Source organism: Lonchura striata, chromosome 1A, assembly GCF_050655825.1.
Source record: "Lonchura striata isolate lonStrDom1 chromosome 1A, ASM5065582v1, whole genome shotgun sequence".
Lineage (NCBI taxonomy): Eukaryota > Metazoa > Chordata > Aves > Passeriformes > Estrildidae > Lonchura > Lonchura striata.
The window spans coordinates 17,515,613-17,527,924 of NC_140741.1; the positions used below are offsets into that span (position 1 = coordinate 17,515,613).

General features: G+C 43.2%; 1 long non-coding RNA gene across 1 annotated transcript in view; it reads left to right on the forward strand.

The window, feature by feature from the left end:
* LOC116183160 (uncharacterized) overlaps positions 1 to 12,312 on the forward strand; it is a 58,945-nt gene that overhangs the window by 31,458 nt on the left and 15,175 nt on the right. The window contains exon 4 of the long non-coding RNA XR_014952196.1: positions 4,570 to 4,640. This is a non-coding gene — a long non-coding RNA (uncharacterized LOC116183160). The remainder of the gene's footprint in view (positions 1 to 4,569; positions 4,641 to 12,312) is intronic.

The following is a 12,312-nucleotide window of genomic DNA, read 5'->3' on the forward strand; positions in this document are numbered from 1 at the left end:
GGTTATGAATCCTGTAGCCTGAAGCAGCATCAAATCTCCATTAAAAAAAATTAAGTGCGGGGTACATGTGTGTGTATATACATGTTCATGCACATGTGTCTGAGAGGTAAGGAGAAAAGGTACTTATAAAATTCCTATTGAGATTCATCCAGGGTGCAATCCCTAAGAAAGGCTCCTGGCTACAGTGAGTTCAGGCTAGGTCTGTCTTCTACCCAATTAAAAATAGTTATTTAATATAGGTGCTACATTCTAGAATTTTTACTTAATGAATAGATTGATTAGATGAAAATGAATAACTTCTTAGTGTATGATATTTAAAAGTAATTTTCAAAGCAGAGAAGAGTTTGGCTCATTATACACTTACTAAAATACATCTTTTCCATAGTATTAGAGATAAACTGCATGAAGGGATGCAGGTCCAAGAACAACCCATGCTCAGCCCAGAGCTGAGGTCGCTGCAGCATGGCTGAATGCAGGACCAGAGCTGGAGCAGTGACCCAAAGGCAGAGAGCAAACACTGCTGGAAGGAGGCAGGAACTGGACCAGCTTCAGTCAGCACTGAGCTGTCATTGTTCACACAATGGGCAGGTGAAAATGGGACAGAGCAGTGCAGCCCTGCACATCTTCCCTCTGATTTACAGGCATCAGGGGCAGCACCACCAAGTCTAACTCAGCCAGTGTGTAATGAAAAATGTTCTACAATCAACATTTGCTTGAGTGAAAGAGTCATATCCTCTAAGCATGGAGATAGTTTGATATTTTAAGATATTTTTCACATTCTGACAGATAAGCAAGTTGCAGCAGTCCATGGTGAGCAATGGATGGAGATCTTTTCATAGTGGATTTGTTAAGTTGAAGTTTTACATAAAAATTTTCCTTTTCTTCTTTTTTTTTTTCTCAAAGATGTCTCTGTATAGCTACGTGTCTCTGTGTGTATAGATTTTTATTGGCATTAGGCAGTTTTGTTAACATTAACCATGAGTGATGTAGGAAGACATATGTTTCCCCCCCCCAATAAAACACAGACACCTCTTTGTTAGACTGTATCCATAGCAGGGCTGAGTCATAGCTCTCACAAAGCCAAGAAAAGAAATAGAAAAATGTGTGTATCAAAGCTGAGGGAAGCACAAGTAGCCCATGCCCTGCTTCCAGCTCATTCAAAATCTCACTTTCACAGTTTTTAAAGGAAGTTATATTGCCTGCTTGAAGAATCCTGGTGGCCAAAGCCACAAAAGTTTTAAATTTTCAGAGAGTGATCAATATTCAGTCCCTGCGTCTGGCGTTGGGTCTCTGGGCCAGATCCTAAAGCAGCAGCATACTGCACCCATTTTCTCCTGAGAGCCTCCAAAGGTTCAACCTGCTGTGGTCAACTCCCTGAACCAAAACAAAGCAGGAGTAAGGAAGCAAAACCTGCAGATTTTGCAGAGCAGTCGTGAGCATCACTTAATTTCAGTTTTAAAATGTGTTTCCAATAGCTCAAGAAATGCACCCAAGCTTGTGCTTCACCACCTCCCTCCTGCCTACATGATGGCAATGTATTCCTCAGGCTGAAGGTCAGACTGCTGCTGTGCCTTCATTTTCTGCGCAGTGCCTTCTTCACTGATGGAAGGACATTGCCTTTAGTGTTGCATTCTTGACTTGAAGGTCTGGTTTTATTCTGTTAACTTTTATGTCCATGGCCTTTGTCCTGTGGAAGCATTTATTTTAAAGCCACACTCACTGCTTGATATCTTTGTTGCGCTTTTAATAATGATGTCCAAAGGACTCTCCCTGTTGATATCCAGCTGTTCCTGGCTTATCCATCTATAAATATCCATGCTAGGGCAAAGCCTGGACTGTTTTCAGCCTGACAACCTCATAATACCAATAATGAATCATAAGCTGCATGATTACAAATACCCCTCCCTAAAACACTGCAACCACTATGAAATAATTTCGAAACTCCTAGCAACATTATCACTTCAGTTTTCCTCTGAACTCGCCCATCTGCCTATTAGATAGACACAGATCTGCTTATATTGGGAAATTGAAGAAAAAGAAGGAAGTTTGGTCCAGAATTTAGGACTCTGCTTGGCTGAATAGACTGGCCTTTAGCAGGTAGCTTTGAGTTGGATGCAGGAAAGGGCTCAGGCAACATAACATCCAACACATATTGAATATAATGGCATCTGTAATTTTGTGTTGGGTTCCCTGCTGGCTTGTGAGGTGCTGTCCACACACCATGGCAGGAGAGGAGGTATTTGAGGGTGGGAGCTACCAAGGTCAGCTCACGGAGCAGCAGGCACTGCTGAGGGGCCAGAGGGTTGGAAACACCATGACCTGGAGGCACTCAACCCATGAAGCCCTCACCACCAGGTTACAGCTGAACCTGAAGTCCTCCTACCAAAACCACTTTGTGTGGGCTGCAATAATTAAATGCTAATTGTCCAGAGAAAGAGAAAGAGCAAGGATGACTTCATAGGCCAGTACTGATGGAACCCTGTGAGAAGGATGTTAGAGAAGAAATCTGTGTCTCAGCCCCCACTTAAATGACTCTTTTCCATTTTATTTGAATACATATGTGTAATATACAGAGTATTGGTATAATATAATATAATCTAATGGTAGAACATTAAATAGCCATTAGAGCAGAAACAAAACTTAGATCTCCTCCCTTTGGGAATGCCCTAATCATGAGGCAATGGAGTCATGCTTATTCTCTCACTTGTACTCTCGCTGGCCCAATGAATGCTTCATTAGTCCAAGCACACTGGAAGGGCTTCAGAAGAAGTCTGCAAGAGCCCTCCTTGTGTATACAACAATGTCCCCTGGTCACAGAATTCACAGTGGAAGGTATGGATTCAAACCTTCCCAAGCAGAGGGGAGAAATAAATCTGCACTTACTAAAGCCTTGGTGGATACCCCTTACCACTGAGTTATGGGGTATAGGGGAAAAGCCAGAGATCTCAGCTTTTCTGGGGATTGTTTGAGAAAGTTTGGTCCAAGAGGAATGCTCCAAAATGCCAGCTGAGCTCAAAGCCCACTGCAGGGTGAGGAGGTCTCCTTCAGAGCTCGATCCCATGCTTGGCTGTTTGTTGCCGTGAAAACTTGAAGTCCCAAGAAGGTCTAGAGCAGACTTTCAAATACGGAGCAGGTTTGCTGGGGAAAACATAGTCAACCTGTGTGCCTTTAAACTGCAGGAACTGATAGCCAACAGGAGACTTTGTGGATAGAGACTCCATCATTCACAGAGGCAATGAGGCAAGATACAAGTAGCTAAATCCTGTCATAAGTCTGCCATTATGCCACGGGTAGATATTAATTTAGGGAACAACTGTGTAGTGTAACAGATTGCCATCATTAGCCTGTTTACTCTTTCTCTTTTTGGTGTTGCTGCCCTCATTAATTTCTGTGAGCACTTCTTTACTTGGAATAGGCAAATTTCAGCTTCCAGAGCTTTGAGACATAGTTTCAGATAGAGTGGCTGAAATGACATGCCATAAGAAGTGGGAACAACTGGTCAGCCAGTGGTAACTTCTAGGTTTGGTGTGTTTGAGAGCACCCAAGGTATGCTGTTAAAACACATCTGAACCAGGAAAAAAAACTGTCTAGAACCTCACTATATCTCTAAGTTCTTGGTTTGCAGAACAGGATAATAGATCTTTCTGATTTCTTTTACATTTGATAGATGTTTGAATAAATACCCCAAGATTCTTTTGGCAACAAGAATGATTTGGGGGATAAAAATATGCCATTTAGTTTTTTATTTGGAATGGCCTTGTGTTTTGGGAAGATTTGTGTTCTCTGTGTAGAAAAGGTGCAATACAGGCATGACTAGGACAAGCTTTCCCCACCTAAACTGCCACTGTGGTCAAAAGTTTAGTCTGAGAATCCCTGCTGAGGTGCTAAAAATAATTGAATGTATTCCTGCCCCCACCACATTGCCTGATTGCTGCCAGCTAAGCTGCACACAAGTGTCCAGTGAGAGCAGGAACAAGGAGCTGCTTGTTTCCAATGGGTTCCCAAGAGCCAACAAAGGACTAAGACCTTCCAGGAGGACTTGGAAAAACTGCTGGCAATGTGGACATGTTGCCTGGCAGAGCTGTTCTGGAGGAACCTACCCTGTACATGGTCAGGGTGGGATAGTCCTGACTTCCTTCCATACTGTACCTGATGAGTTAAATATAGCAGAATAGAGGATTATTGTCTCAACCCTCTAAAGCTGAGGTCCTAAATGAGAAGAAAAAAACAAAAAACACCAACCAACCAACAACAGCAACAAAAAACCAAACCTGCCCCCCCAAAAAAACCCCAAAAAACACAAACCAAACAAAAAAAAACCAAAACCCACCAACCAAAAAAAGCCCCATCCTCTCTGAATATACTTTGAAAAGACCCTTCATCTCATTAAAATCTGGAAGCTTTGGTTTCAGTGAAGGAGCTGGACATTTGCCTGTATTAAGAATTCACATCAGCAAGAATTCTGGCTGATGCAGAATGGTTACAGGAGATGTTACTGGCTGTAACACAAAGTCCTGTATTATTTTAAACATTTGCTGTGATTATTTTGTAGTCTTTATCTCTTAACAGGGACTGGCTGAAACATAGGGCCTGAGGGTGAGATAAGGAATATTCTGCAGGTGGTAGGAATGCTGGCTTAGGTAAGTTACCTGCCTAGGTAAGTTGTCTCTGTTCCTATTGCTGCAAATTATGTGTACAAAAGGTGCCTCATTTGTGTTCTGCTTACAAAGCTTGCCTGGAAAACTGATGTTTGTTTAGGTAAAAAAATGCAGAAGTTATTTCTGCTTTTTGAGCAACAACTTGGGGTGCTTTGGGCCTGATTTAGAAAGGTGCTGAGACACCATCAGTCCCTGGTAATGCTTGTAAACAGTGGGTGCTGGAACTCTCCAGAGGTAATGGTTGTGTGAGCTCTTACCTCTAATGAAAGCTTTCCAGTTACAGGATGGCCTAAAAGTTATTTTTAGAATTCAAGAACCTTTCAGAGCTCCAGCAGGTATACAGGGCCTAACTAGTTTCCTTCTTTTTAGCAGGATTTAGATTTGGCACTTGATTTGTTCATCTGTTAGTATGGTCTCATATAGGCGTTCTTCAATATTTTCTCAGTGTGAACCACCCCACCAGACAAAAATGTGTAAGCCACTTCCTCACACAGAAGTTGTTTGTGTGGAAAAGGAACATTAGGAAAGTATTTAAGGTATTTTTAGCTGCCTTTTAGTGGAAACAAGGAGCACTGTGGTCTAGCTATATGATGCTGGGAGCTGATGTATAGCCCTGCAGCTGCAAGTGGGTGGGGATGGCCAAGACCCTTGGCCATGTCTCATTCCCAAAACTCCCTGGCAGAGCCTTTCCAAGTGCTGAGACAACTCAGCAGGGAGATGTAAGCACACTGCAGCTCCCCAGGGAATGGCTCCTGGCCCATCCCAGCATCCCTGAGGTGCCACCCTGGCCTGGGTGGGTGCCTCAGGTCTGCAGAGCCCAGACCTGGCAGCAGTGGGAAGAAGGTGATGAGATCCTGGGAGGGAGGGAGGCAGGGAGGGAAGAGGCAGTGGCAGTGGCATCATCAGAGTGACTGAGTAAGGGCAGAGGGCAGAAACAAGCAAACCAGGTATTTTTTTTTTTCCAGCTGTGATCACTCATCTGCATGTAATTTGCATTGCTGAATGTTAGCTGCAGCAAAATCATGGGGATTTCTCAGTAAACCTAAGTGTTCTGGAGAAGAAACATAGACAAGAAATCCTTACCTACTTTCCAAAGCTAAGAAATTGATTTATGCATTTATCTGAATGCAATTATCCACATCCACATCTTCTCCAACACTGTAACCCCTCTACAGTACAGCGGTAGAAGATCCTAGAAGGGAGAAAATTGCACAGCAGAAACTGAAAATGGGTATTGCATTGACAAATGCAATCATCCATCCTGGAAATGACGTGTAAGACTCATAAAGTAATTTTACCCACTCTCCCCAGAGACATCCCCTTTACAAGGTGGCAAACTCGGGCTGTATTGTTTCACATCCCAGCACGTTGTTGTAAGCAAATAAAATTTTTAAGTTAGTTTTTGATGACTGGGAGAAAAGTGCGAAGTGATGGTGTAATCCCAATAGCTGTCCCAATATGTTTCATTACTTTTTATTGCTATTTATTCTTATGAATTTTTACGTTAACTGTTAGAACTGGGGAAGGCTAAACTTGTATTTTTTTCATACATGATAATGCTTATAGCAGACTCAAGTGCCTTTGGTTTTCTATTCTTCCAAAAGGCAGTACCTGTAGCAGCCTGACATTATAGCCACAAATGTGAGACATCACTGAGAGCATTGCCATCATGCTATTTAAGCTTCCCAGCACAGTTCAGTGAAAGGATTTTGATTTGAAGAAAGCTCAGAAGAAATTTCCTCATTTGCTGAATTACCACCAGCTCTGGCAGTGACACCAGGGGTACCACAGGTCCTACCCAAGGTCACTTTCCAGCTCTGTTACCATAGCAGAAAAAGGGCTTTAATGTGCTCAAATACACCTGCCTTATCACTTATGAACAACATTAGGGGTGCCACTGGGAAATAGCAAAGGTCAGCATCAAAAGATGCCTTCTATGGAAAGTGGAAAGGTAAACCATCCAAATTCTGCATCTGTGGACTCTTCTCATCGAAGTCTTTTGTTACTTGCAAAGTAAAAGCTGTTTTTGAAGGAAACAGGTTTCTCTTTCAAAAGGAGATGAAGGCTGAGAGCTTGTGAAGGACCTGCTACAAGGCACATGTGAAGAGACATTCCTGGAATTTTCCCTCACAATAATCCCTGCAGAAGGCAAGCAGAGTCTAGCAGCAGTTTTTTGGTTAGAACAACTATTTTGTTATTGTAAGCTCCGGGGAGAAGTTATAGGAGTTTCTGGTTCAACAGATTTTATCAGGCTGCAACAGCTCTTTCCATGGCTGTCTGAAAATGCAATCAACCTAAATTGGACAGGGAGGGTGGGATCACATATTCCAACAAGTTAAATTTGTCAGCCTGTAATGCACATAAATGACATAAAATATAATTGCTTTTGAATTCGGGCCCCTTCAGGTTTCATGTTGATTGCAGAAAAAAAGAACCAGATGTTTCTTCAGCAGGAATCACAGAGGCAAGATAAATAGTCTCTGGTCCATGACGATTTATAGAGTTTCCAAAAGAAGCCAATTAATTATTTAATTATTGGGTGTGTTGATCATGTAAAATATAATTGGCCTAGGGCAAATAGCCTGGGAGATGGCTTACTGAGCTTATATCATACACTTTTTGCCAACTCTTTGCTGCTATGAAAACATTGTAAGATGAGTTAATGCTACTTCATCTCTCTTCCATTATCTTTCACAAATAGAAAAGTCTCAAAACACAGACTTTTCCTCTTTTCTGATCACCACCTTTCACTAGCAAGTAACTTGGGGAGAGAAGAGCCAGTAGCAAGCATAAATATTGTGATAGGAAAAGATAGCTTTGTTTAACTAACATCAATTTGAAGAAAAGACAATCTGTTTGAAAGAGCTACATTCAATCCTCAGCTCAGTGAGGAATTCCACATGGTAAGGACAGCAAAGAACCATTTCTCCACTTGTCAGCACCAGTGGGGTGGGTCTGGAAACAGGAATGTGGTGCAGGATTTACTGGGGAACCATGCAAATCTAGGAAATTGAACTGATTACACTGGGTTGAATTAGCAAGCTGACATAGAATTTTCCTTTATGATGTTCTATAAGCAAATATACAAGAAGTAATATGTAATTTCTTTAAATCAGCAGATACTTCTTAAATAATATTTGTGGTCTCCCTAGCTTTCTCTGTGTCCACGGACGTTCCTGTATTTGCTCCATGGTAGCTATTTTCCTGTTAAGGGGCAGGAAGTAATTGAAAGGAGGACTGAAAGAAATTAGTGACTCATGTTCTCATGATTCTTCCATCCTAGCTTTCTTTTGTGCTTGTTCAGCAACATCTGGCATCTGGGAATGACGTTCAGCTTCCACTGTGTTTGCTATGATGGGATCTTTGGGCAGCCTGTGGGCTGGAAGTCCATTTGTCCAGTCATTGAGAAAAGAAACCAGAAAATATAAACTCTGATCTGTGGAAAAAGCAGTTTCAGGTTTCTTGAGATCTTCTTTTCCTTGCCATTCCTGCCAGAAACATCCTGAAATATTTCTTTTCCTGTTCTGAGGTCAAATCACTCCCTCACCTTTCTTCCAGTGTCCTGTGCAGATCCAGTGGTTCTTGCTGGATTAGATTTGCCATGTAGCAAAGAAATGTGCACAGCCACAACCACTTGAAAATGTAACAGCAGGCCCTGCTAAGGAAAGGATTGCCTTCTGAGCTTTCCCAAAGGAAGGCAGAATGTGTTATCTGCTGGGCTTTGCCCACCTTGTGCCCATTCTTAAAATAACCTTGTGGCTGAGTTGAGCAGTCCTAAGATGAACAACCTTCGCAGCAAGTCAGACCTACTTATTCATCTGTACCCACAGCAAAGGTGGGAGCTGCTTCCAGAGGACTTCAGCCAGGAGGAGGTTGAAGACAAGGGATTTTTAGCCCAGCTATGAGCCTACATGACCAGCCACAGGCTGAGAACCACAAGTGACACCCTCAAAACTAGCATTTGACCCTGGAATATACACCAGTACTTTTCTCCAACACCCAGAGTCATTGCAGAGATGGTAGAAACTTACGGCCACTTTTTTTTTACTGGGCTGATTTGGATCTGCTGTTTGTTGATCAAATGTCCTTGAAGACACCTTGCTCCCCCAGCTCTGCCATCAAGGTGCTGAGCCCCCCCAGGACCAGGGCACTCACAAGTCAGAGAGACTAATGCCAAGCTTGAATGCCCTTTGTGTGAAGTGATCCCTGAAGGGTTCCTGGTCTTACTCATGTGTGCTGTTTCCACCCTTGTTTCTGTAACACAGGAGCCCCTTGACAGGTGACATTTTCAGTATGAGGTCTCTTTCAGGATGCATTAAAAAATGAAGCTCTGCCTTCTGCAAGACTTAAATGCATCTAAACTAGCTTTCATTGGCTATGCACATAAAACATTTCAGTGCAGGAGGTATAAACAAGGTGGAAGATGCCTTCTAGATGGTTGAATTTTATTTTCCACCTAAAAGGTCTATCATTGACCACATCAACTGCAGCTCTATTGAGGAAGGAACTGCTCTCCATTTCACCCTATATATCATCTTACAGCGACATTTTCTTAGCTGGGAATTGCTTGGTGATTTGCCAGCAGACAAATCAGTGCAGGAAAGGGATAAACTGATCACATTCATCCAGCTCTGAAGGTAAAATTCGGATCTCAGCCAGAGCCCTGCTCCCATCACAAACCTGCCTGTCCACCTGGTAAAAAAGGTGTCTGAGGAGCAAAGGATATTACAGTGGGGTGGAGACAAAATATAATTCATATTGCTATAGCTAACCTTCCTCTTTAAATGATAGGTCCTGGTGAAGATATTATTTATGAGTTTTGAGCAGTAGTTCATAGCACTGGGACATTTTTCTTCTTTTGTACACATTCCTCTTCAGAAACCTCAAAGAAATGGCACTGAGTTTACTAACTAAATGTCTTTCTGTATAGTGGCACAGTAGGCATAGAGCCAGGTAGAAATATAGCTCTCTGGAGTAATTTGGCTGAAAATGAAAGTCAGTCAAACAGTCATGGATAAAAGAGAGGTATAAGATTTAAAAAACATTACCATTTTGTTTTACCATTCACAGCCATTACCATTACCACTTGCTTTACCATTCACAAGTAACAGCTTTTTCTGTCAGGTTTGGGTCACTAAAATTCATTTAAGTTAAGAAAATTTGCAGTAATTTGAATGAGAATTGGTACCATGAATTTTAGCTGCATGTGGTCAACTTTCTAGCTCTTTGTGGTGGTTTGAATGCTCACTTTCAGTACTTAATACCTCCGAAGGACTTTGAAAATGTAATTTATTATTCCTAGTCCTCTGCACAGTGGGTACAATGTGCGTGTCCAGCTGGCAGGAGATTGCACCGAGGACCAGCAAAGTTCATTGACCTGCACACAGACAGCTGATCTGATCCAACAGCTGAGAGATTTCTAGAAGGCATTGGTTTCACTAGAAATGCTAAAATTTGCTCCTTTTAGCAGACCTCCAACCATTTTACACAGTTACATCATCTCCAGTGTCTGAGTGTGGAAACTGAGGCACCATGCTGGGAAAAGACAGCTCTGGACCTGCTGTGGTCCAGTGATAGAGCCAGGCCAGGAGCTGAACATGGGCACCCCAAATCTCTGCTCAGCACCTTGTCAGCATTCCTTTTTGCAACTCCCTTGGCTGACAGATTAATTAATGTGCTTTTCTGGGTTAGTTCAGCATAGAAGATTTGCATGGTCTTAGCAAAACTTTAAATCTTGTGCTTTCACAGTGATTTTCTAGTAGTTAAAATGTTTGTTTCCAGAACAGCCATTGGGAATAATGGTTCTGTTTTTTTGGCTTGCTAGTGTGTAGGCTCCTTGTGACCCTCCTGGAATTTTGCTGGTGTGCACACAGTAATGCAGCCTGGGATCAGGCCCTGGTGTGCTCAGTAAGACAAACCTACAACAGCCACCAAATCGACTTGGCTTCACTTGAACAAACGAAGCAAGGAATCTATTTGAACAGGGAATTTTAAAGGAGCTATTAAAACATTCCCTCTGGTACTTTTATTTTGTTTACTCATGAGACCTGGCTTATGCCCCTCTGACTTGCACAGAGTCCATATTTGGAAAACTCTGAACTCGTTTGCATACTTACACTCAGGCAAATTTTAGAGATTTTTTTTTTTGTATACACAGTGAACTTTTCTTACTATTTTTCTTTTTTCTTAAACAATTTAAATCAGGAGGCTGCCTCTTTCATTTAGCTTTCAAAACATGACCAAAGAGGGATCTAAGTGCTTTCTTCAATTTCTTCAAGCTAACATTTCTCCCACAGTTGTTATTGCTCCCTGGCCACCCTGCTCCATCCTGCATCTGCAAGGAAGAAGCTCACATTGCCCTCAAGCTGCAGCAGGATGGGGAAACCTCAAAACTTTCAATATGGGTCAGTTCAGAGGAGCAGTCTCAGCCTGGGTGCTCCAGTGAGATGTACTCCTGTGGGGCTGAGCAGCAGGTGCTGGGAACCTCTTCACATTTCCAGGACTTTCTGTTAAGGCCTGAAGGACTTTCTGGTGGCTGCCTCCAAGCCACTGCTCTCACCCAGCAACACGACCCTGCCTGTGGGAGAAAGAAAAGCTAACAGTCCTGAAGGATTTTTTGCTCAGATGTAGTCTGTAAACTCAGTTTTGGCAGTTCATGCGTCATGCAAGCCATTTCACCTGTTAAAGATACCACAACTGTACTGAACCTGACCAAACTGAGACTAAATCAACAGGATTCCTTAAGCAGTAGTCAAACCACTAAATGGAGCTGTAGGGCTTAGGGCTCTACTGACCTGCAGGAGGGCAGGCAAGTGGCAGAGCCCACCCTCTGCCATCTCCACAGAGAGCCCAGCCTGCCTCCTCTTGGCTAGAGGACACAAAAAAAGAGAATTTGGGGATGCAGCTGGCTGAGAGAAGAGCCAGTTTCCAGTTAGGAGGAAAAAGAGCAGCCCCAGCCACATTGGTGTAAAATCCTGCCTATCTCCAGTTCCAAGTCCCTGAAGGAGGGGTCTGTGCTTTGGTCCTGGCAGATGGACTTGCCCTGCCCTGCAGGCACCAAAACTCTGCAGTGAGAGCCAGTCAGAGTCTCTGCAGTCCCTCTGCCACCCGGGTGGGGGGAAAGGGAAGGAGGAAGCTCCAGCTGATTAACACTCCAGCAAGTCCTGGATCATGGGATCCAGGCTCATCTCACTGACACAGCTGCTCACAGGAGCTGGCTGGGGACTGACATCCCCTCAGCAAGGTTTTAACACTTTCCGAGCCCTAAATAGGTACCAGGCAGTCCTGGAGGCACCTCCCTTCTCAGCACTGAGCCTGATAGCTCCAAATCCAGCCTTTACTCAGGCTTCTGATGTTCTACGGGCTGACCTGCTCTGTATCCATGTCATTCCCAAATTCAGATCAGACCATGTACTGGAGGGGTTTGCAGGCAGGTACTCCCAGCATGTGGCTGGAGAGGAGAGCTGGGTGAAGGGCACAGCCATGAGGGCTGTACACCCATCAAATATCAGCAAAGGAGATGCTTTCCCCTTCCCTTTCCACTCCTTGCATTAGGAATGAGAGTACTCAGTCATGGTGTGAGAAACTTATTTTCATTTTTGTTCTCATTCTTAAGGGATTTGAGGCCATGCTCCCACTTCTGAGGAGAGGTCCT